The sequence below is a fragment of the Artibeus jamaicensis genome, unplaced genomic scaffold (genome assembly GCF_021234435.1).
Source record: "Artibeus jamaicensis isolate MK-2021 breed Jamaican fruit bat unplaced genomic scaffold, CSHL_Jam_final contig_233, whole genome shotgun sequence".
Lineage (NCBI taxonomy): Eukaryota > Metazoa > Chordata > Mammalia > Chiroptera > Phyllostomidae > Artibeus > Artibeus jamaicensis.
In genome coordinates, this window is record NW_026521486.1 from 70,292,117 (window position 1) to 70,314,773 (window position 22,657).

General features: G+C 39.9%; 1 pseudogene; it reads right to left on the reverse strand.

Moving 5' to 3' along the window:
* Nucleotides 1–10,049: 10,049 nt before the first annotated feature.
* LOC119048892 (cytochrome c oxidase subunit NDUFA4-like) lies at nt 10,050–10,299 on the reverse strand (annotated as a pseudogene).
* Nucleotides 10,300–22,657: the final 12,358 nt, after the last annotated feature.

Sequence of the window (22,657 nt, forward strand, 5' to 3'; positions counted from 1 at the left end):
TCCATTCTTCTACATATTCTGGGCTGTCTTTGTTGTTGTTCCTCAAATTCTTGTAGGCATAGGGTAGGTTGTTTGTTTGAAATGTTTCTATCTTTCTTAGGTAGGCCTGTATTGCTGTGAACTTCCCTCTCAGGACTGCCTTCGCTGTGTCCCATAAGTTTTGAGTTGTTGTGAGTTCATTTGTATTTGTTTCCAGAAACTTTCTGATTTCTTCTCTAATTTCATTCTTGACCCATTCGTTGTTTAATAGCATGCCATTCAATCTCCATAATTTTGAGTGTTTGGGGTCTTTTTCCTTGGGATTGGTTTCCAGTTTCAGTCCCTTGTGGTCAGAGAAAATGCTTGGTATGATTTCAATTTTGTTGAATTTGTTGAAGTTTGTTTTATGTCCTATCATGTGGTCTACCTTGAAAATGTTCTATGTGCATTTGAAAAGAATGTGTATTTAGCTTCTTTGGGATGAAGGGCTCTATATATATCAGTTAAGTCAATTTAATCTAGGGCATTGTTCAATGCCACAATATCTTTGTTGATGTTTTGTTTGGAAGATCTGTCTATTTTTGACAGTAGGGTGTTAAAATCCCCTACTATAATTGTGTTGCTGTCAATATCTTTCTTAAAGTCCTCTAAGATTTTCTTTATATATTTGGGTGCTCCTAGGTTGGCTGCATATATATTTACAATGTTTATGTCTTCTTGGTGGATTCTTCCCTTGAATATTATAAAGTGACCTTCTAGGTCTCTTTTTATGGCCCTTTTTTTGAAGACTATTTTGTTTGATGTGAGTATTGCTACCCCGGCTTTTTTTTTCCTGGCCGTTTGCTTGGAAAATTTGTTTCCAGCCAACCCTTTACTTTTAGTCTGTGTAGGTCTTTTGTCCTGTGGTAGGTCTCTTATAGGCAGCATATGTGTGGGTCATGCTTTCTTATTCATTCAGCTATTCTATATCTTTTGATTGGAGCATTTAATCCATTTACATTTAAGGTTATTATTGATAGGTACTTATTCATTGTCATTTTTATACCACCTGTGTTTCTCTTTGTCTCTCTCTTTTCCTTCCTTTCCTTAAAGCAGTCCTTTCAGTATTTCTTGCAGAGCTGGTTTGGTGGAGGTGTATTCTTTTAGACTTCTTTTGTCTTGGAAGCTCTTTATTTGGCCTTCTATCTTGATTGAGAGCTTTGCTGGATAAAGTAACCTTGGTTGCAGGCCTCTGGTTCTCATTACTTGGAATATTTCTTGCCATTCTCTTCTTGCTTGGAGAGTTTCCATTGAGAAGTCAGCAGCTAACCTTACTGAGGCTCCCTTGTTACTTCCTTTTTCTCCCTTGCCACCTTTAAGATTCTCTCTTTGTCTTGGAATTTTGCCATTTTGATGATGATGTGTCTTGAAGTGGGCCTCTTTGGCTTCCTATTGATTGGGACTCTTCATGATTCCTGGATTTGTGTGATTTCTTCTCTCATCAAATTAGGGAAGTTTTCAATCATTAGTTTTTCAAATAGATTTTCTATCCCTTGCTGTTCTTCTTCTCCTTCTGGTATCCCTATTATTCAGATATTATTACTTTACATATTATCTTGCATTTCTCTTAATTTCCCTTTATTCTTTCTGAGCCTGTTTTCCTTTTCTTGCTCTTTCTGGGAGTTTTTTTCTACTTTGTCCTCAAACTGGCTGATCCAATCTTCTGCTTCATCTATCCTGCTTTTGATTCCTTCCACTGTGTTCTTCAGTTCAGAAATTGTATTATTCATTTCCTCTTGGCCCTTGCTGATAGTTTCTATTTCCTTTTTCATGTTGATATAGTTTGCAGTGAGTTCATTGTAATTCCCCTGTAGTTTCTGGTAGTTCACTGTAAGCTCTTTGAACTTCCTGATAACCAGTGCTTTGAATTCAGTATCTGATATTGACTTGCCTCTATTTCATCTAGCATTCTTTCTGAGGCTTCCTCCTTTTCTTTCTTTGTCTTCCCATTGCTTGTGAGACTCTTCTTGTTAGCTTCAGCTTCGTAAATTGATTTGTTCTGGCTTCCTGGGTTTATGGCGTAAACTTCTGTGGTATAATACTTGTGAGATTCAGTGGTGTAGTCTCCTTGATCTCCCCAGCTCGCTGGTGTTGGGATGTCCTTTACAGTGGCTCTGAGTTTGTCTTTGGGTTTTTGTTGTTTTGGGTCTTTCTTTTGCAGCCCCTTCCCACCAGATGGTGAACTGATGATCTCTCTGTCCACTACCCATTTTAATTTGTTGTGCTGGTGAAGGCGGGTTGTGTTGAAGCTAGTTCTTCTGCATGTACAGGGTTTTGAGGATTCTCTTTAGCTCTTGTTCAGTTGTTTGCCCTGGGTAGTTTCTCCGCTGTTTAGTTGTATTTCCAGGTAGGTCTTGGGTTGAGGTTTGCATGGTTTCTACTCCCTCCTTCACCTTCTACTGTTTTTATCTGTTGGTGGTTCCTTTGTTGTTGGGTTTCCTCTTCCTTTGGGTATCCTGGTGTTCAGCACTTCCACCAACTTTTTGTGTGTGTGTGTGTGATCAGTTGGAGGGGAAGGCAAAATGGTTTATGATGGCAGGAGAGTATTCTATGATATTTACAGTAGCAGCCAGTAGAGAAGAGATAGGAGATCTTTTGGCTATGTATGGTGATAACCATAATCTTCAACCCAATTAGCCACTTTTTAGAAAGGATGGAAAGAAGATAAGGCTCTTGTCGGAGAGGGAAGGTTTGTGAGTTGGATCTAGAAAGCAGTGAGGTTAAGGGAGGTCAGATTCTGAGGTAAGGTGAGAATAAAGGATGGTAAATAGGTATAGTGTGAGAGAGAATAGCGTTAACCCCTACAGTATCATAGTTCAGGCAACAATGAAGTGGGTTAAGATCTGAGGGGAGTGTTGTGTAGTATTTACAATAGTATGTAACAGCTACTATTTACAATAATATTAGAGCAACCATCATATGACAGAATCAATGAGATACCAAGATTAGGGAGTATTGGACCTTCAATAGTGTGTTGATGGAGCACAGGTGAAGTAAAGGACAATAAATTAGCAATAGACTATGAATGAGGGGACAGGGGAAACCTGTCAAATGATACAATATATCCCACCAAGGCAAAGAAGACTATACAGAAAGAGGAGGAATACAAAGATACTATTAAAAGAAATGATGTAAGAATAATGAAAAATAATGAAAAAAATAATATAAGTATGCAGTAACTTGTAGTTTTTCTGCTATAGCAAAGTGAAATTCATCTCTCTGTCTTTACTGTTGGGATGCCCCCTCTTTGGGTCCAACTCTGGTCTTTTCACAGTTCCAAGTTTTTGTCTCACTTGTAGGGGGATGGGGAAAGAAAGAAAAAAAAGGCAGCAGAAGGGAGAAAGAATTGGTAAGTTTGGAAAGAAAGGAAGAAGGAATAAAACAAGAAAGAAGGAAAGAGAGGGGGAAAGTATTGAAAGATAAAACAATAATAAAGTTAAAAAATAAAAGATGATTTAAAAAAAACCCTCTTGTTGGTTTCCAGCAGGCCAAACTGGTTTTTCTGGTCTCACTGGCTGTAGCAGACTGAGGGGGGATTGGTATGGCCTTTCTCCCTTCTCCATGAACTCAGCTGGTCTCACAAGCACTCTCCCAAGATCCGGACTGGTGCCTCTCCCCAGCACCCCACTGAGAGCACTCTTTCCCTGGGAATCACCATCGTGGGCTGGGGTGGTGGCGTGCGCTCCTGGCCAGGCTTCCCTGATCCCACAGGCTTGGGCACGAACCTTTCCCAGTGCTACGGGAACGCAAGAGCGACTCTCAATTCTCCCGAGCAGGTGACCACAGACTCCATGGATGATCAAGGCCTCCTCGTTTGCTTCCTCATGCCCATTTATCTCTCTGACACTTTAAGCAAACCAGTCTCTCCCGATGTTTTCCAAACTGCACCAGGCCAGGTAGGGAGAGAGCTGATGACCTGGCTGTCTCCCAAGGACCCTGCTGCCAGCCCTTGGCTCCCAGAGAGTCTGGGGCAGACCTGGCCTGGGCCTTGGCACAGCCCAGAGGAGGCAGCAGCCTCAGCCTGTGGCCTCTGTGCTGGTCCCTCGGACCTTATTGACCTGCAACCGTCTCCTCACCATCTGGTCTTTCAGTGTCCGCTACAATTTCTGGACTCCATTTTTCCTATAGGCTGGGTCACTGTTGGCTATTTACTGTGTTCCTCCATAGATCAGCCAGGTTTTTCTCCCATGCATGGGGGGCAGTGGAATCCTTTGTCCTACTCCGCCGCCATCTTCTCTTCTCTCTAATTATAGATTTTAAAGTACTTGATCATGTGCTGTATAGCAAAAGGGTACAATTTTTTTAATCAATGAGGGAGAAAAATCACTTACAGGACTCATCAGCTGGAACATCTGGTGTTTTAAACATAAAAGGGGGATGGGAAAGAAATCTATAAATTAGGAATTCTATAACTTCACCTAGAAAGGGTTCTGCCATGCAATGTGATTTATTGTGAAAGCCCCCAAAGGTTTAAGTATGAGTCTATCTCGAGCATGGAGCCCTCAGGAGAGTAGGAAGGAATAATCAGCCCCCAAAAAGAAGAGCCAAAGATGTAAATCAAACGTCAACTCATCACTTGGAGAAAGAGGTAGAGGCTACTGAACTCCCTGGGTTACTGAAAGAAGCAAACTGGGCAAAAGAAAAAAGCAAAACACATGTACCAAGGTCACAGTGTATTTGATCAGTCCTGGTTTTCTACACAGGCAGGTCTGGGTGGATATCTAGGAGGCTCAGGCTCATGCTTAGAGGCAGAGAAAGGAAGATATGGGCATCCTGGCTGTAAAAGGAGAAGTCTATGGAAGGAGGAATGGGCAAGCTATCCCAGCTGCTCAATGCAGCACACTGAACATGCATCTCTTGTCTTGTGATTGCCTGGCAGCTATAGCATAAATAACAACAGTGGCAGGTAGCAAATAGAAGATGAAATAATAATAGCAATAGTTACCATTTACCAAGTATCTACTTTGGTGACAGGTCTGCTGAGCACTTTTACATATATACACCTATTCTTCATAGTCTATGAAATAAGTGATATGATCCTTACTGTACAGTTGAAAAAAATTAAGAATTAAAAACCTAGCACAGGGTTAGAGTTTTTAAGAAGAAAGAGTCAAGATTCAAATCCAGGTCTTTGTGAATCCAAGGTTTAGGTGGAAATACCACTAGTTCTCAAGTTTTCTGTTGCTTTCAGAGAATCAAAAAGTTGCTTGAATGCCAGGTAATCACCACCAGTGATTACAGCTGCCTACGCAACACAACAGATTACCCCCAGGGTATTACCTAGAGGTTGCTGCAAAATCTCACATCCAGTAAAGCCTTTTATGTCTACCACCATCCAGTCCCCCACCTGCCCCAACTGCTGGAGCAACAATATGCATGAATCCTGCCTTCATATGTCTCACAAGTGTCTCCCATTGACAGAATAGAACTGGGAACACTAGTGGCAAGTGATTCTGGAAATGTAGTTCTTAGGCTTCTAGCCTTTGATAGGAGGAGGTCACAGAATGGAACAAGAACGATTCTGCATTGCCTAATAAATATTCTGGCATAGTTAGAGATGCACCCTGTGAAGACCTGGAATTCAGGAGATTATGTGAGTGTAGTTATAATCCTTCACAGATAACTCCGCAACAGGGGTGGGAAGGGTGTAGAATGGCTACAGTTCAGTGGAAGCAACTGGTCAGATCAACACCACAGAGTAAATCTTTTGGCCATTATTTTCACTCTGATCATATTCTCAGACTTTCAGGATCTAGTGAGGTACCTTTTTGCAAATTCAAATCTTGAACAGCCTTCAGAAAAAAATTAACATGTTGTAAAAGGCACTTTCCAGCCCTATTCTTACCTATTCTTACCACAGCCCATTTTAAGATCCCTCTGCACCAACAGCTTTGATTAATGGTGTAAGAACTCTGGGCCCTTGTTTATACTCTCAGTGAAAATTCTTACCTGTCAGCTGCCCTTCTTCTCTGGTTAGTTTAATATCTTCAAGAAGGGCTTTAATTTTAATGGCTGAATTAGCAGAAATAACTCAAGATAAATTTTGGCTTAATTTCTTAATTTCAATGATCAAAGTTATATTCTTATTTTCTATTTCCTGAGGGTAGTTACTTTCCATTCTTATTGCTCTTTCTTACTTCCATCTTTCTTAATACTATGCTTATACTGCTAGTTCTTGATTTTTCAATTTTAATATTATCTGTTACCTCCATATGATTGAAAATCACAAATTAACTTTTATATAATTCAAAACACATACACATAACACACACAGAGCACATGATTCCACTCATCTTCCCAAATATAACTTTGTGAATAAAGTCACTATTCAGTATTACATTATTATGACTGTATAATATTTACCTACCACTGCATCATAGAATTTTCTATATGTTCTATCATTAACTTTTTAGTTTTCTTAGAATTAGTAATCTTTTCTCTCCCCCTTGCTTGGTTTTTCAGTAATCACTAATTCATCTGCAAACTTTGTACCAGAAGGAAAATCTCTCTCTTTAGTAGGCTGAAACACATCTTGCAGTTTCATATTTTTTTAGAGATACCACGGCCTCCCCAGAGCTTCCACTCTTCTGTTGCAATGTCGAATGGCTGCTCTGTGGGCTGGCTGCCCAGCTACCACTCTGAGATCACCTGTCACCATCAACCAGAGAACTGGACACTGTATATCATGAAATGGTCCCTTGAATCCCCTTTCTCCCCCTGATACAAGGTAGTGGTGGCGGTAGTGGTGGTGATGGTGGTGGTGGTGGTTATATTTTCTTTCAGTTGAGCCAAGTCCTATATTTAGCTTCTTCTCCCTATCATGACTCCCCCCTTTCCTCTCTAGAGGATCCCACATGTGCCCCCGGCATGTGAAAGTAGGAGGCTGGTGCATTCCAGAGACTGAGAGTCTCCCAGTGTCCCTGCGGTCAGTCTGCCTGAGTGGGAAATAATGGAAAGATACCAAAATACAAATGCGTGGGAAGCGTTTCCAAGAAGAATTTATCCAAACCATTTCTGGAAATGGATGATGACATTATCCCCCTATACACAAAGAGAAAGAGAAAGAGAAAGAGAAAGATTATAATAAATGGTGCAATGTAAAAATTAGTTTCAAAGCATGCGTTTTTCTCTTCTTTTTAAAACATTTTTAAAAGATTTTATTTATTTATTTTCAGAAAGAAGGGACGTGAGGGAGAAAGAGAGGGAGAGAAACTTCATGTGTGGTTATCTATTGTACACCCCCAAATGGGGACCTGGCCCCCACCCCAGGTATGTGCACTGACTGGGAATTGAACTGGCAGCCCTTTGGTTCACAGACCAGCACTCAATCCACTGAACTACACCAGCCAGGGCACTGTTTTTCTTTTTTAAGCCTATTGCTTTGTGCTAAGTATTGCCACCAGGAGTCTATGAATGAGTTCCATATAGGCTCAGAGCCCAAAGATTTTTTTCCAAGTTCATTTTTCAAAATCATTTATAAGGCCATTGCTCCATGTAGTAGAGACCTTGGCTGCCTTCCCCAAATTCAAATATTGGATGAATACTGAACTGCTGTAAAATCTGGTTAGCTGAGGCTTCCTGGGAAGCCATAAGAAAAGGACAAGAAGCAATATCTTACCATACATTATACAAAAAATACAAAACATAACTAATTTAGACCTTGAGTGAGCATCCCTCCTACCAACTGCACACAGAGCGCATTAGCATCCACGACTGTAAAGATTAAATATATGTATATAATGTTCATTGACCCTTGAACAACAAAAGCCTTGAACTGCATGAGTCATTTATACATAAATTTTTTTCAATAGATTTCTGTAAATGCATTTTCCCTTTCAAAGGATTTTAATAATACTTTTTCTCCAGATTACCTTATTATAAGAATATAGTATATAATATTTATAACACACAAAATATGTGTTACTCAACTGTGTGTCTTATCAGTAAGTCAATAGTAGGCTATTAGTAGCTAAGTTTTGGGGAAGTCAAAAGTTATACCTGGATTTTCAGCTGTGCAAGGAAGTCAGTGCCCCAAGCCCTGTGTTGTTCAAGGTTCAGCTATAGTATGAATTATAACATTAGTCTTAGCTAGCACTTTCACTACTAAAACACTCTAACAAATATCAAATGTTGTATTATATATAGTAAAATATATAAATCTTAAGTATACAGCTTGGTGAGTATTTATACATATAAACCCCCATGTTACCACTCTCCAGATCAAAATGCAGCATATTTCCATCACTCAGAAAGTTTCCTCATGCTTGCATGCTTGTTTGATGTATTTTTAATGGTAAACATACTTTATTCTTTACACATTAATAACTTTCTACTAATGAGAACACTTGATTAAGCAGAACTTTGATCATGCCAGGGAGCAAAGAAACTAACATTTGTCTAGCAAATGCATTTTGCCAAACACTTTGACATTTCACACTAATCCTGCTAGGCAGGTATAATTATGTCCCCTGAAGCAATGAAGAAGCTGGGCTCTGGGGTTTAAGGGACCTTTCACATGTCCTAGTGTCCATAAACAACTCTAGAGCCTCTTCCCACATTCAATCACACTGTCAGATGATACAGCTTACTACACTTTGCAAATAACAAGAGCTGATTTTCTTTAACCAACTCGTATATATTTGTGCCCAACAAAGAAAAGTGATAAAGGATAAACAAAATCCACAGAAAAAAATTAAAAACACACTTCTCTATTAGGTAACCCTAAAAATAACTTTACTTATTAATTTACCTGAAAAATATATTGAAAAAAGACATAGTGGCCATGGTCTAAAAACACTTTTTAAAAACAAAAAGACATTGTCTGTTTGTTTTTATCACCCTGAAATGGCCTTTTTATTGATTTTCAGATCGAGTCCAGGGCTAGGAATAAGGGAGCAGTGTTATCTAGACTCCTTAAACTACCTGCAGTTCACCCAATCACAGTAACCAAAAACCAACCAGCCCAGGTTGCAGAAGTAGTGGTTTTTTGGTGCCCTGAAGAGTGGTCTTCAGGGGCCAGTTCTTGTGAACTTGTGGCTTCCTGGCCAAATGCGCTGGTTTGCCTGGGACTGTTACAGTTTCAGCCATGAAAGTCTGGTGTCCCAGGAAATCCCTCAGCCCTAGGCTAACTGGGCTGGTTAGTCACCATACTGGACAGCCACCACATGCCAAAGTACCTTAAGCAAGTGTTGTTTGGGGTGTTTGAGATTTCAAAGGATAAATGGGAAAGTAAACATGATCACAAATGCAAATTTGTTCAGCTAAAAGAGTAAAAATAAATAGATGTGCATTTGCTTATATGCAGATAAGGAATCACCAAGTGAACATGGAGGAGGAGGAGGAGGAGTCTCGTTGCTTCCAGGGAGAGAACACAGTGCTGGCTGGCCCTCGAAAGATGGTGCTCTCTCAGTGCATGCCCTTTTGAGCTGTTTGAATTAAATGGACCTGTGACTACAGTAGCCCAGTGTTGTTAAACTGTGCTCCTCAGCCAGCTTTGAGAGCCCGTAGGGATGGGAGGCAGGGAAGTAACGGAGATAACTGCAGACATCCTCCACCTGCTCAGACCAGCTCTGTACTTCCCCATTTAAATTTTGAGCTTCCTCACAAGACTGCATTTAATAACAGGTTTTACAATGTTTTTAAAAATCTGAATGCCATAACATTAATCTCTTTGCCTACAATATATGCATAGCAAACTCTCTGAACAAGTCTTTACAGAAGAGAAACACTAAGGTTTGCTTGGACCAAGGAAATGCCAGGTCAAAGGCATCAGCTTCATATCCTAGTCCACTCACCTGCTGTCTTTGTGATTATAAGCAAGTTTCTTCTTAACTTCAAGGCTTTAATATCTTTACCTGTATTTTTATTTTTTTCAAGTTTCAAACATTTACTAATCAGTGTAAAACCCAACAGAATACACCAACACGATTTCATGCATTTGGAGGGGAACTATTTCCTGGTTAAGTGGAAAATTGTGTGGATGGCTTCTGAAAGACCTTCATTCTAAGCAGCTTTATACTAAAACATTCCATTTAGAACTCTGGACCTTCTTTCTTCAGTTTGCTGTCATCTATATTCACTGAGTAGAACTTATATTGCTCATTGGGACCCAGCTTGTTCCAAGGTTCTGGGTTATTCTTTTTTGTCCCAGCAGACATCTGTGTTGAACAATGCCAGGTACATGGCATACAGCATTGCCCCAGTACCTCCAGCTCCAATAAATATAAAGAAGGGGATCAAGGTTGGATGTTCCTCAGCCTGACTGATGGTCTGACAGAGCATGGTTGCAGCAGAGGGCCCAGAAGCAGAGAAAAAGTTCTTTACCTGATTTTTTAAGAATGTGCGTGTATGCATGGTGTGCGTGTGTGTGCAGTATTAGCTCAAATGGTTTTTGTATTATATGTCATAGTATTTATAAAAGTAACTAGTACTGTACCTAGTTATACAGAAAATACTCAGTTACTGGCTAATTTGAAGTCGAGTCAAAGTGTTAAAAAGCATTTGTATAGTAGCAGTTTTCAGGCCCATGAATGTTTCTACATTGGCTCTCCTGCCCCCACACAAGGCTCAGCACTTGATTACAGACCACACAGATTAGATAGCTCAGGAGCAGATCTCCAGATGCCAGGGTCTAGAGCCAACTCCAGGCTTAATCCATTCTGGGACTGTAGCTTTGGAGTTGCCCTCCAGTTCAGTAACCAATACAAAAGTCATGCAGCACAAAAAGTGAGTGCCTATAAAAGGAGGGGAAATGAAGAATGGGGGAGGTGAGCAGTGGTCCTCTAGAATCACATGGCTAGGTGTAGTAGGGTTGTTTCTCTACAACTAGGACACACTGCTGTTCAGCATCCTATTAGGGATTCTGAACCAGATAAGGGAGAGGCAGTGTTGCAAGAGAACCAAGAGAGAGGGGGACTGAGAAAGGAAGAGTGCGGGAAAGAGACTGCGGAGATGGATAAAATGGGCAAAGCTGGGGAGAACCAGCCCTAGAAACACTGCCAGAAAGTAAAGAGACACTTTTATTTAAAAATTTTTCAGTCAACCACCTTTACCATTGCTAAAAACACACAACACACTCCCCAGCCACACACACACACACACACACACACATACACACACACACACACACACACACAGAGGAAGATGATGTACTTGTGATTTCCAAGTCAATGAAAGTCAACTTTGGTGTCTTAGAAAATGACCTGTATCTCATACCCACATGCCTGAATGAGCCAGTATACCCAGCAGAAGCCTGGAGCCCCACTGCAGCAGAATTACCTGGGAAGACCTCAATCACAGCCCCTCAGTGGCTTCCTGGGCTACTCAGTGTCCCTGGCCCCATTCCCAATCTTAATCAAGAACTCTAGCTTCTTGATGACTCCAATCTTAACAACCACTTGCAAGGAATTACAGGCATTGTCCAGTTATATACAATAAAACCTTAACCAAATCCAGTAGAAACTTTTTTACATCCAGTTAACCAGACTAACTGGGTTAACCAACACTAGGATGATCGTAGACTTTATTATCCAGGACCTCTCGAAGAGTGGAAAGGGTGCTCTTAATAATTCAGCCAGGATAACAGGCACAAACTGGGACACCTTGTTACCTCTAACAATCTGTGTCCATCTTGAAAACCCAAAAACTGATGGCCAAGGATAGACTGTTGTCCGGCAGCCCCTGAACTTCTCTGTGCCCATCAGCTGAGCTACGAAGAATCACTTGTCTTCCTCCCCAGATACGCACCTGCCCATTGTATTCATTATTAGAATTATGTAATTATATTAAATATTGTGCATACTAGTGAAATATAAAGGTAAAAAAAGGTTGTTTCTATAAAAATTTAGTCATATGCCTCAAAAAACTCAAAAGCGAGTTGCTTAAAAAATTTCTGCCCATATACATGTGGGTAAAGGAACTGTAAAAGATGGGAAGAAATTATATTAAAACTCTAATCTAGACAGAGACTACACTCAGTTTACTTTACAAGTGATTTTAAGATCTTGCACCACTTTAAAGAAATTGAAACTGGATGTTGTAAATGATGCCTAATGAGGGTGGTTTATATAAGAATGAGGACATGAAACTCCAAACAATGAACTCATAGCAAAGAAAAGTAGGACCTCACAATAAAAGATAACCCATGAATTCTAAGTTTAAACTGAAAGCTTAGCAGATGGTGACATATGTAAACACGGCTCACCTCCTCACACAACCACATCAAAATTACAACTAAAATATAGGAAACTACCACTCAGAACTGTCAGGAATTGGGTTGACTAGAAGTCTGACAACTGTGGAATTAAAGAAACTACATCAATCAGACTGGTAGGGAGGGGCGCAGACATGGAACAGGCTGGTCCCACAACCACAAGTGGTAGATAAAACTTTGGAAGGGATATCTCAGGAGCAAGGAGTCCCAGCCCTATGCCAGTCCCCCAGCTCAGAGTTAAAGTGCCAGAAAGATAAGTCCCCACAACTTCTGGCTGCAAAAACCAGCAGGGATTGAGTTGGTAGAGGAAACTTCTAGAGTCCCAAGCAGTTCCCGTTAAAAAAACTCATATACAGACTTACTCAGACTCACTGCCTCTGAGATCCAGTACTGGGGTAGCAGCTTAAAAGGCACCAGTGGCATACAGGGAGAAAGTGAAGTATGTGGGATCAAGACGGGAGCGAGGGAAAGCTTTCTCTCAGACAGAAAGACAGGCAGAGACCTTTATCCATTTTCTGAGCCCTTGCTCCACAGAGACACAGAGCTGGCAGGTGGGTGCCATATCTAAGATTCCATCAACCTGGCTCACACTGATTGCCCCACCCAGAAGACCCCCTGAGACTCTGTCCCACCCAATTTACAAGCTAACCCAAACTGTTAACCGAGATTTTTTCCATATGAATGGTTCATGCTTCACAACTTCCTAAATCATCACAGATAAGCAATAGCTGTCCTCAATGAGCCGCAAGCCCTGGCTCCTCTTGCTAAGTGATCCAGGCCCAGCACTAGCAGCAGCCAGCCTAGAATCACAGCTTGGTTTCACCTGGGAATTTCCAAGCCCAGAACAAGTAGCAACCATCTCAGATTGCTTTATAGCTCAGGCAATGTAGCCCCAAGCAGAACACAGATGGTGGCTGACCTCGGCCTGCACTGCCTAGGAAACACAGGGCCAACACACTCAGTGGACAGCTATAGACCACATTGGAGCACCTCCACACTGCCCCTGCACAGCTGATCCTCTATGAAGCAAGGAGTTGGGTGGTCAGTGGTCACAGCCAGTCCTTGCAGCTGACTGGCCTGGGTAAATCCCTCTCACTGATCTGCAACAGTAACCAAGGGTCAATTACAGGAGGAGGGTGCCCTACATAAAAGGTGCTCCTAGAGTACCCAGCTTGGGCAATAAGGAAGGCTGTGTCACTGGACTCTACAGGACACCTACTACATTAGGCCACACTACTGAGACAGGAAGTCCTAGCAGCTCTACCTAATATATAGAAATAAACACAGGAGGCTCCAAAATAAGGAGACAAAGAAATATAGCTCAAATGAAAGAATAGATCAAAACTCCAGAAAAAGAATGAAACAAAATAGAAATAAGCAATCTTTCAGATGCAGAGTTTAAAACATTGGTTATAAGGATGCTCAAGCAACTTTGGACCTCAATAGCATAAAAAATATCCAGTCAGAAATGAAGGATACACTAACTGAAATAAAGAACAATTTAGAGGGAAACAAAAGTAGAATGGAAAAAGCTGAAAATTAGTTCAATGATTTAGAACATAAGGAAGCAAAAAACAACCAATCAGAACAACAAGAAGAAAAAAGAATCTCAAAAATGAGGACAGTGTAAGAAGCCTCTGGGACAAATTCAAGCATTCCAACATTCTCATCATGTGGCTGCCAGAAGGAGAAGAGAAAGAGGAGGAAATTGAAAATCTGTTTGAAAAAATAATGAAAGAAAACTTCACTAATGTGATGAAGGAAATAGACATGCAAGTCCAGGAAGCACAGAGAGTCCCAAACAAGATGGATGCAGAGTCCCACTCCAGGATACATCATAATTAAAATGTCAAAGGTTAAAGATGAAGAGAGAATCTTCAAAGCAGCAAGGGAAAAGAAGTTAGTTACCTACAGGGAGTTCCCATAAGAATGTTAGCTGATTTCTCAAAGAAAAATTGCAGGCTAGAAGGGATTGGCAAGAAATATTCAGTTATGAAAAGCAGGGACTTACAACAATATTCCTCTATCCTGCAAAACTATCATTTAGAATTGAAGATCAGATAAAGAGCTTCCAGGACCAAACAAAAAAACCAATCTAAAGGAGTTCATCATCATCAAACAATTATTATATGAATTGTTAAAGAAATTTACTTAAGAAAAAGAGGATCAAAACTATGAACAATAAAAAGGCAATACATATCTATCGACAATTGAATCTAAAATTAAATTAAGCAAACAAGAACAGAGACAGAATCATGACTACGGAGAAGGTTTTGATGGTTGTACAATAGGAATGGGTGAAGAGGTTGAGGGATTAAGTATAAATAGGCAGTTACAGAATAACCTTGGGGATGTAAAGTACAGTATGGGAAATGAAGTAGCCAAAGAACTTAGGCACATGAGCCATGGACATAAGCAATGGTGTGGGGATGGCTTGAGGAAGAAGAGGGTGCTGGTGGAGGAGAGCAAGTGGAGAAAATTGGGAAAACTGTAATTGCATAATCAATAAAATACAATTAAAATACAATAAACTGAAAGTTTAAGATATATATGTATACATATAAATATATTTTAATTTCCTTCTTTAGCAGACTTTATCAATTAACCAAGCAATTTCAAGTACCTACTTTGACTATTGCCAAAATTATAGCATGTCTCCTATCTATACTTAAAGCAAGTATTATGGTATGAGGTCTCCATAGGATGTTTCCAATCACACCGCCAAAATTATTTCAAGGAAAACTTATTGATCATATTTTAGGGAGAAATTTTTACATCCTGTAAAATGAGCTAGAGAAAAAAAACTTTTAAATGTTTGTTGTTCCACAAATAATGCTTCTGAGCAACATAAATGTATATGAGTCTACCTGACCATAACTTTCTGCTATAAATGAATTATTGCACAATAAGTAATTTTTATAGACAATGAAAATGGAAAATATATCTGTATGACTTTTATCACAATTAAATTATTTCCAAAACATATACACAATTTAACAAAAAGAAAAAGTACCTATCAGTAGCAAATAAAGCAGAAAAATAGCACAGAGATCACTGTAACTAAAAACAAAATCAAAGTTAGCAACTTAGGTGTATGAGGTTGAGGAATAGGGGGACATGAGGGAGGAAAGCGGAAGTCAGCATGTCACTGTAGTGTGGTAAAAGGAACATTAGAGTAACCTGACCCCTATTCCTCTTTAGAGAAATCACTTATTAGAGAAGTCTACCTCTGTTCACATACTATTAAGGGGTGTAAACAAATTAAAAGATGTAAAATGGGTCCTAAGAAGCTATTGATCCTCAGAAGACCAGATAAGGAGATAATGGTTACATTATGACAAGAAATCTCAGCTAAACATAAGGAAGAAATTATTTGGCCATCAAGTTGATCAAACACTGAAAAAATTTGGTTTGGTACTATAATTCCAAAAGGCTACTTGCTTAGGGGAGGAGCCAAGGTACAAGAAAGCCAGGAGAGAGCAAAGGAGGCTGATAGGCCAAATCCAAGTTGGTAGAGTGTGGCCCAGATGAGGCCCCAGCCCAAGAAGGAAAGCCTCCAGCAACTGCCAGAACAAAGGGCCAAAATGAGGCTGCCAGGTCATAGAAACTTAGTCCTGAGTCACAGGATGAGGCGTAACACTATAAGAGCACACCAGAGGCCAGAAAAGCAAGGTCTGAAAAAGCCACCGGGACAATGTGTTTGATTGCCAATGGCTCTGTCCTACATCTTTGTCAACCGTGTTTTTGTTCGTTGTAAAACACTCTTACTTGTGAATCGTTACCTGACACCAAGACTCTTCAGTAAAACTGATTGGGCCAAATAAGTAAGGAATTTATCTAAATGGTTTGGTTATTTATCTTCTTTTATCTCAAAGCCAGGTTTGGACAATGTATCTACAGATTTTAGGATTCAATGAAAAATGTGGAAGAGATGAAAGAAAAGAGTGTGGGACAAAGAAAGAATATTAGAATTTTAACTTGCCATTGATGTAAACCTATTTTTAAATTTTAGTATTTGCGATCCACCACAAAGTGGAAAGAAATGAGAAATCATACAGTTAACCCCAGACAATAGTTCTGAACAGCAACCCCATGGCTGTCTAGGTACATCGGAATCAGCTGAGATGGCTTTTTGATGATGATGATGATGATTACTACTGTTAATTTGAGAGACAGAGAGAAAGAAACACCAGTTTGTTGTTCCACTTATTTCTGCACTGACTGGTAGCTTCTTGTATGTGCCCTGACCAGAGAGCAAACCCACAACCTTGGCTTACCAAGACAATGTTGTGACCAACTAACCTACCCAGCCAGGGACTGAAAAGCCTTTTAAAAAACATATTCCTAGCTTTTTCCCCCAGACCTACTAAATCAGAATCTCCCATGATGAGACACACTATTTCTTCAGGCTCCATGGGCATTTCTGATATATAAGTAGCCATGGGAGCCCTTGGTTTTACAGATCCTTTATCCTCAGTGTTCAAGGTCTTGTACCAAGACTGAATGAGGGCTTTTTACAGAGCTGCCTGCTTGAGGTACTTGGACAGTAGTGTTGGCTGGGTCCATATGACTGAGTACTTCCCAATAACAAGAAAAAGTGTTTTTTTAACTCAGGACCTGATGAGGAAAATGAGAGAATGTTTAAGAAAACATAACCCCCTATGATTAAGTGAATTGAATACAAATTACTTATAGTTACCTAAACAGAAATATGTTCAGTATAATATAAATAATTGCAAATATAAATGCCCTTCTCTCTAGGACATTGGTGAAGTCATTGGCCAAGACCACTCAAAAGAGAAGCCCTATCCTGTCTAAGTCCAAATCTGCATCTCCTTCATTGTGTTTTCATCATCCAGGTAGGGATTTTGTTGTTTTATTTTGTTTGGGAGCTTGTTTTTTTGTTTTTGTTTTGGTTTTGGTTTTGGTTTTGGTTTTGTTTGGGGATTTTTGCTATTTTCTGTTTTCAGTGCTAATATGCTCATCATAGAGAACTCTTAGCTTTTTGAGTCTGCAATTACTCAAAGTCCAATGTCTAATATGCAGGCTTTCTTTCACTTAGGACATCAACTACATTTCTATTGCTATTTCTCTCTGTACCCCTAATTGCTTTTGTATAAATTTATATAATCAAAGAATCTTCCAAGGTAAAAACTCTCTTAAATGATACCTTTTGATTAAAATTCTTTTCTGCTCAGGGATTCAGATCTTTATAGTCCAGGGCCAAAAAAATCACTTCAAAATTATTTTACCTTTATTACTCTGTCCCCTTTACTTATATTGAGTGTATCGCAATGTATTATAAGTGATCTTCTTATCTAGCATTTATTACAGTATACTATAAATTTATACTTATTTATCTCTATCATGAGTTTTATCCTCTCTATCCTAAGAGGATAGGGAACATCTATATTGTCCATTGTTGAGTCACCTACACTTAGGTTGGTGCCTCATTTGCATAAATGTTTTATTATTATTTATTGAATCAGTGGGTGGGTGGATACATGGGTAAGTGGTGATTCTAACTACCATATTTTTCTAACAAAGGTACTATTTGCCCTTGAGCCCCTAGGGAAGAGTTGGTATCACATTCATTTGTGTGTCCTCAGTACAAAGGTTTGAAGAATTACTAGAAAATATAAAGCAGAGTTGACCAACTCATGTGATTTACTGCTTTGTTGTTCAATACCTCTGCAAGAGTTGCATAAGCTTGTACATTATCTCAACCAAATCAGAGAATTCAGCAGACATTCAGTGAACATGAATAGACTGGCTTGTAAAACAGCTGAATATCTAAACATTCCCAAGTTTCCAAATTGAGTACAGACTAAATAGTTTGCAATTAGGAGTTGTCCTTTTTGGGGCCGTTAGTGCTCAAAGAACCTCAACCCAGACACTACTGAATCCAAGAGTAAATTATAGGCCCATTCACCAGAGCCATGGTTTCCTTACAGCATCATCTGAGATGAGTCAGGAACAAAAAGGTCATCAGGATCAGAAATGTAATCACTGATTTCCTGCAAAGCTGAAACCTGAGAAATGGGACTTGGAAACTGAGGTTTACCACCCAAATATTTCTTCCCTCACCTCATTCTTCTTAAAAGCACCAGTTCAGTTAATCTGACAGACTATGAAAAACAAGATTTTCCTGTTTCCACTTTCAAATATAAAACAGTCACGTATAGAAAACAAAACGTGATTCAGTTAGGGAAACATCCTGTTACTACTGAGTCAATAAACGTAAATCAGTATATACCTATAAAGACAGCCTGAAAGAATTTGAGGTTCAGAACAACAATATAAAAATTAGAGTTAACATCTATTGAGATTAGTGTTTTTGCCAAGCATTGCAGTAACTAGGAGAATAATTTATTGAATTTCCATGGTAACCCAGGAGGTCAATTTTATTATTATACTATTTTATAATAAGAGAACTGACATAGAAGTTAACATAACTTTTTCAAGATTATACATTATATACAAAAAGTGTAGCCAGGATTCAATCCCGGACACATGAAAAGGTAAAAATTCAAGCCAATCATGTAACAGCTGAGTTAAGCAGAGAAATAAGTGAATAACAATGCACTACAGAATATTCGAAGAACTTACAATTCCATGCAGTTCATACAAAGGAGGGGTCTATCTCCTAGTGGTGGGTATGGGTGGGAATACAACCAATCTGAAGCAAAATGAGAAAAGAAAGAAGATTCCAGAAAGATAATACTGTATATCTCTCCCAAGGCCTTTTCAAAGAGAAGTTGTCCAATTTGTAACACTGCCTCTGTCAAGTGTTATAAAATCAGTCCTTGGAGGCTAAGAGAAGGTAGCCTTTTTTTAATACCTTATTAACTCCTGAAAAGAAATAGCTTACTTACTAATCTTGTTGCATTTTGAGGTATCGAGAATCACTAAACAAATTTCATGATTCATTCACTACCCGGAAGCCACAAACTTATTAGAATCTCCATTATTTCCATTCGTACTGCTCTGCTCAGGAAATAAGAGGCCCAGTCGTAACTATTCTCTAGGTACTGCCTAGCAAGTACATTTATATCAGGCAATTCAGTGTGCACCTGCACACAGCCGGCATCTGTTACCTGTTCCTTCAGTCTCACTGAAAGGGTGGCAACAAAGTAACAAACCTGCAGTCTTTCCTTGGTCCTCACGTGTTCTGAGGAATGAGTTCATCCTTGATTTTCCCTGTGGGATTGTGTATTGGGCACAAATTATGTAACTGCAGCAATACTTACAGATAGCTCTCTTAATAGCAGGTCCTTTCCAGAAAACATTCTTCGTACAGCTGGGTCAGAAGTCAGTCCCAGCTCCGAGGTCACAATCCCAATCTGCACAGAAATTTCCCACCACAATTCTAGTGAGCAGATTCGGTTTTTGTAGTCCATGGCCAAAGGCAGGAGCTGAAGTGGGAACCAGAAGCCAGAAGGTCAAGGCCGGAAAGACCAGAGAAGTGACAGAGGATCTGAAATAAATAGATCACTTCCTAAGTGATTAATTTTGTATATCAACTTGACTGGGCCATAGGGTACCCAGATACTTGGCCAAATATTATTCTGTGTTTTTCTTTGAGATTTTATTTATTTACTTATTTTTGAATGAGATTAACATTTAAATTAGCAGACTGAGTAAAGCAGATGGTGTTCCTCAATATGGATGGGACTCGTCAAATCAATTAAAGTCCTGAATAAAACAAAAAGGCTGACCCTCCCTGAATGCAAAAAAAATTCTCCTGCCTTCAGATTCAAACTGAAACACCTGCCTTTCCTGGTCCTTGAACCTGCTGGCCTTAGGACTGGAACTATATCATCAGCACCTCCTGGTTATTGTCCTTCTGACTCAGACTGGAACTAACCCACTGGCTGTCCTGAGTCCCCAGTTGGGTGACTCACCCTGCAAATATCGGGGCTTGTCCACCTCCATAATCACATGAGCCAATTCCTCTAGATAGATGATAGATAGATAGATAGATAGATAGATAGATAGATAGATAGATAGATAGATAGATAATGATAGATAGATAGATAGATAGATAGATAGATAGATAGATAGATAGATAGATAGAGACATAGAGACATAGAGACATAGAGACATAGAGACATAGAGACATAGAGACATAGAGACATAGAGACATAGAGACATAGAGACATAGATAGATCCCTATTGGTTCTGGTTTTCTGTTTTCGATTTTGCTTTTTGTTCTTGTTTTTTGGAGAACCCTGACCAATACACTTTCCTTACACTTCCTTGGTGTCCACCACACCCTCTTTGTTTGTTGAGACCTCCCATCCTCCACCAACTTCTCCTACTTAAGGCCTTTCTACACTTACACTCTGCCTACCTGCCAAGCCTTCAGGTCATGCGGCATCTCTCATCACGATCCTCAAGTCACTTGTCTGCAGTCAGCCACATGTACCCAGAAAAACACAAATACCAGATCAACCTATTACTTATCTACCTTTCTACATTTAGAGCCTAGCTGCTCAGAAGCCACACACACCGATACCCCTACAGACTTTGACTTTACTGACAACATTCTGAGTTTTTCTCCTATATGGCTGGTCACTTATCCTCCTTCTCTGGTTGGACTCTTCTCTCACCTGCCCCAGGAGTCCATCCTCCAGCTTCTTTGTTGAATGATCTCATCCACCCCCATGCCTTTAACCTACACCTGTCTGTAGCTTGACTACTTATGAATCCACATTTCAAATGCTGGTCTCTCTCTGGATTCCAAATCCAATTGCCCTGCAAATGCTCCAGTTCTACACCTGCAAAAGGTGCTCATGATTTTCTCTTATCCAATACCCTCACCTTGACTATCACTAATAAACTCTTCTTCTCCTTGGACTTCCCATCTCAGTGAATGACAACACCAAATAGAAAGGTGGGACTCACTCCCCACATCTCACATATTTTATGTATGCTCACCTCTTTCATATTTCCCAATTGGTGCCCCCTTAGTTCCAACTGGTTTTATATTTCAAGCATTTAATGTTTTCTCATCTGGTTTAATGCCTCAGTCATATTTGCCCTTCTCAAACCTGCAATAAGCTTTCTAGCTATTCATTCAATGAATATTTTTGAATAGCTACAATTCGTCAGAAACAGTGCTGGGGATATAACGAGAAACATAGACACAGTCCCTGTCTTCAGGAGACTTAGCCTCTCAGAGTCTTTTTCTAAAGAATGAATTTGATATTCTCCCTTTACAGACAAGCAGTGTGGAGCCAGAGCCCTGTGTTTTGAGGAGCCTGAGTCCTCTGTCATCTACTGTGTGTGCTTGGGCAAGTTAACAATCTTGCGCTTTAGCTTCCTTGCCTGTAAAGCGAGGATTATATGGGGGGGGGGGGGCTGCATCCAGACCTTGCACTCATCAACAGTGTTAAGTAGTGGTGCCTTATAGCTGGCATCCATTCCACTCGGATTAATGGTAAACAACCACAACCATGTCATGTCAATTGTGAAATATTTTTAAATCACTATTGCTTACCTCATAGGGTTGGTGTGAAGATTAGATGAGCTAATGCATGTGAAATGCATACAAGAGCATGCACAGGATGCATAGAACACTGAGTACTAGCACTGAAAATTGCTCAATAAATATTGGTTGATCTACATTCATTAGATGATTTCCCATCCCATAGTACACAAAGCTCTCCATTCCTTGCTGCCTGATCACCTTACCTTCCAATTGTGCCACACCTAGTTCCCTGAGTAGGTCACTTTCTTTTTTCTCCACCTCTCTATCTTTATATACTCTGCTCTCTCTACTTGGACCACCTACCTCTTCTTTGTCTGCATATAAATACACAGATAAACACCTAGAGAAATCCTATTATTTTTTAATACTCAGCTTACATATTTAAACAAGCCAGGTCAGACAAAACCTCCTGCAGGAAAATATTCCTGACACCTGAAGCCCTCTTTGTCCTGCTTATGGACACTTGTGAGGTGACATTCATTGCTGTAGTCTTCTCCGCATCCCTTCCCTTAATAAAACTCACCTCACCTCCTCTCTCCTTTAGAGGTGTCTGCTCTCATACTATCAATTCAGTGTGAGTCTACAGTGTCTGCAGTAACAGTGTGTGCCCCTCCAGCCACATGACCTAGATCCAACAAAGCATAGTAACCCATGTCCCTGGTGACAGTGGTTGGTCCAAGGAATGGGATGTGACACAAGCTTAGCCAACAAGAGTCCTCTTCTTGGGTTGTTCCACAATAACGGGCTAGTAGAGCAGGTCTCTTGTCTCTGGGATCATGGAGGTAAGAAGATATGGCACAGGTGTCATTTATAATGACATTCTCCACTAAATTCCAACTAGAGAATCCTGATATATTCTTAGAACACACTAGGCTTCTTTCTGTCAAAGCCCATTGCTTCACAGTTATCTGTTTAGCAAATGCTCAATAAATGTG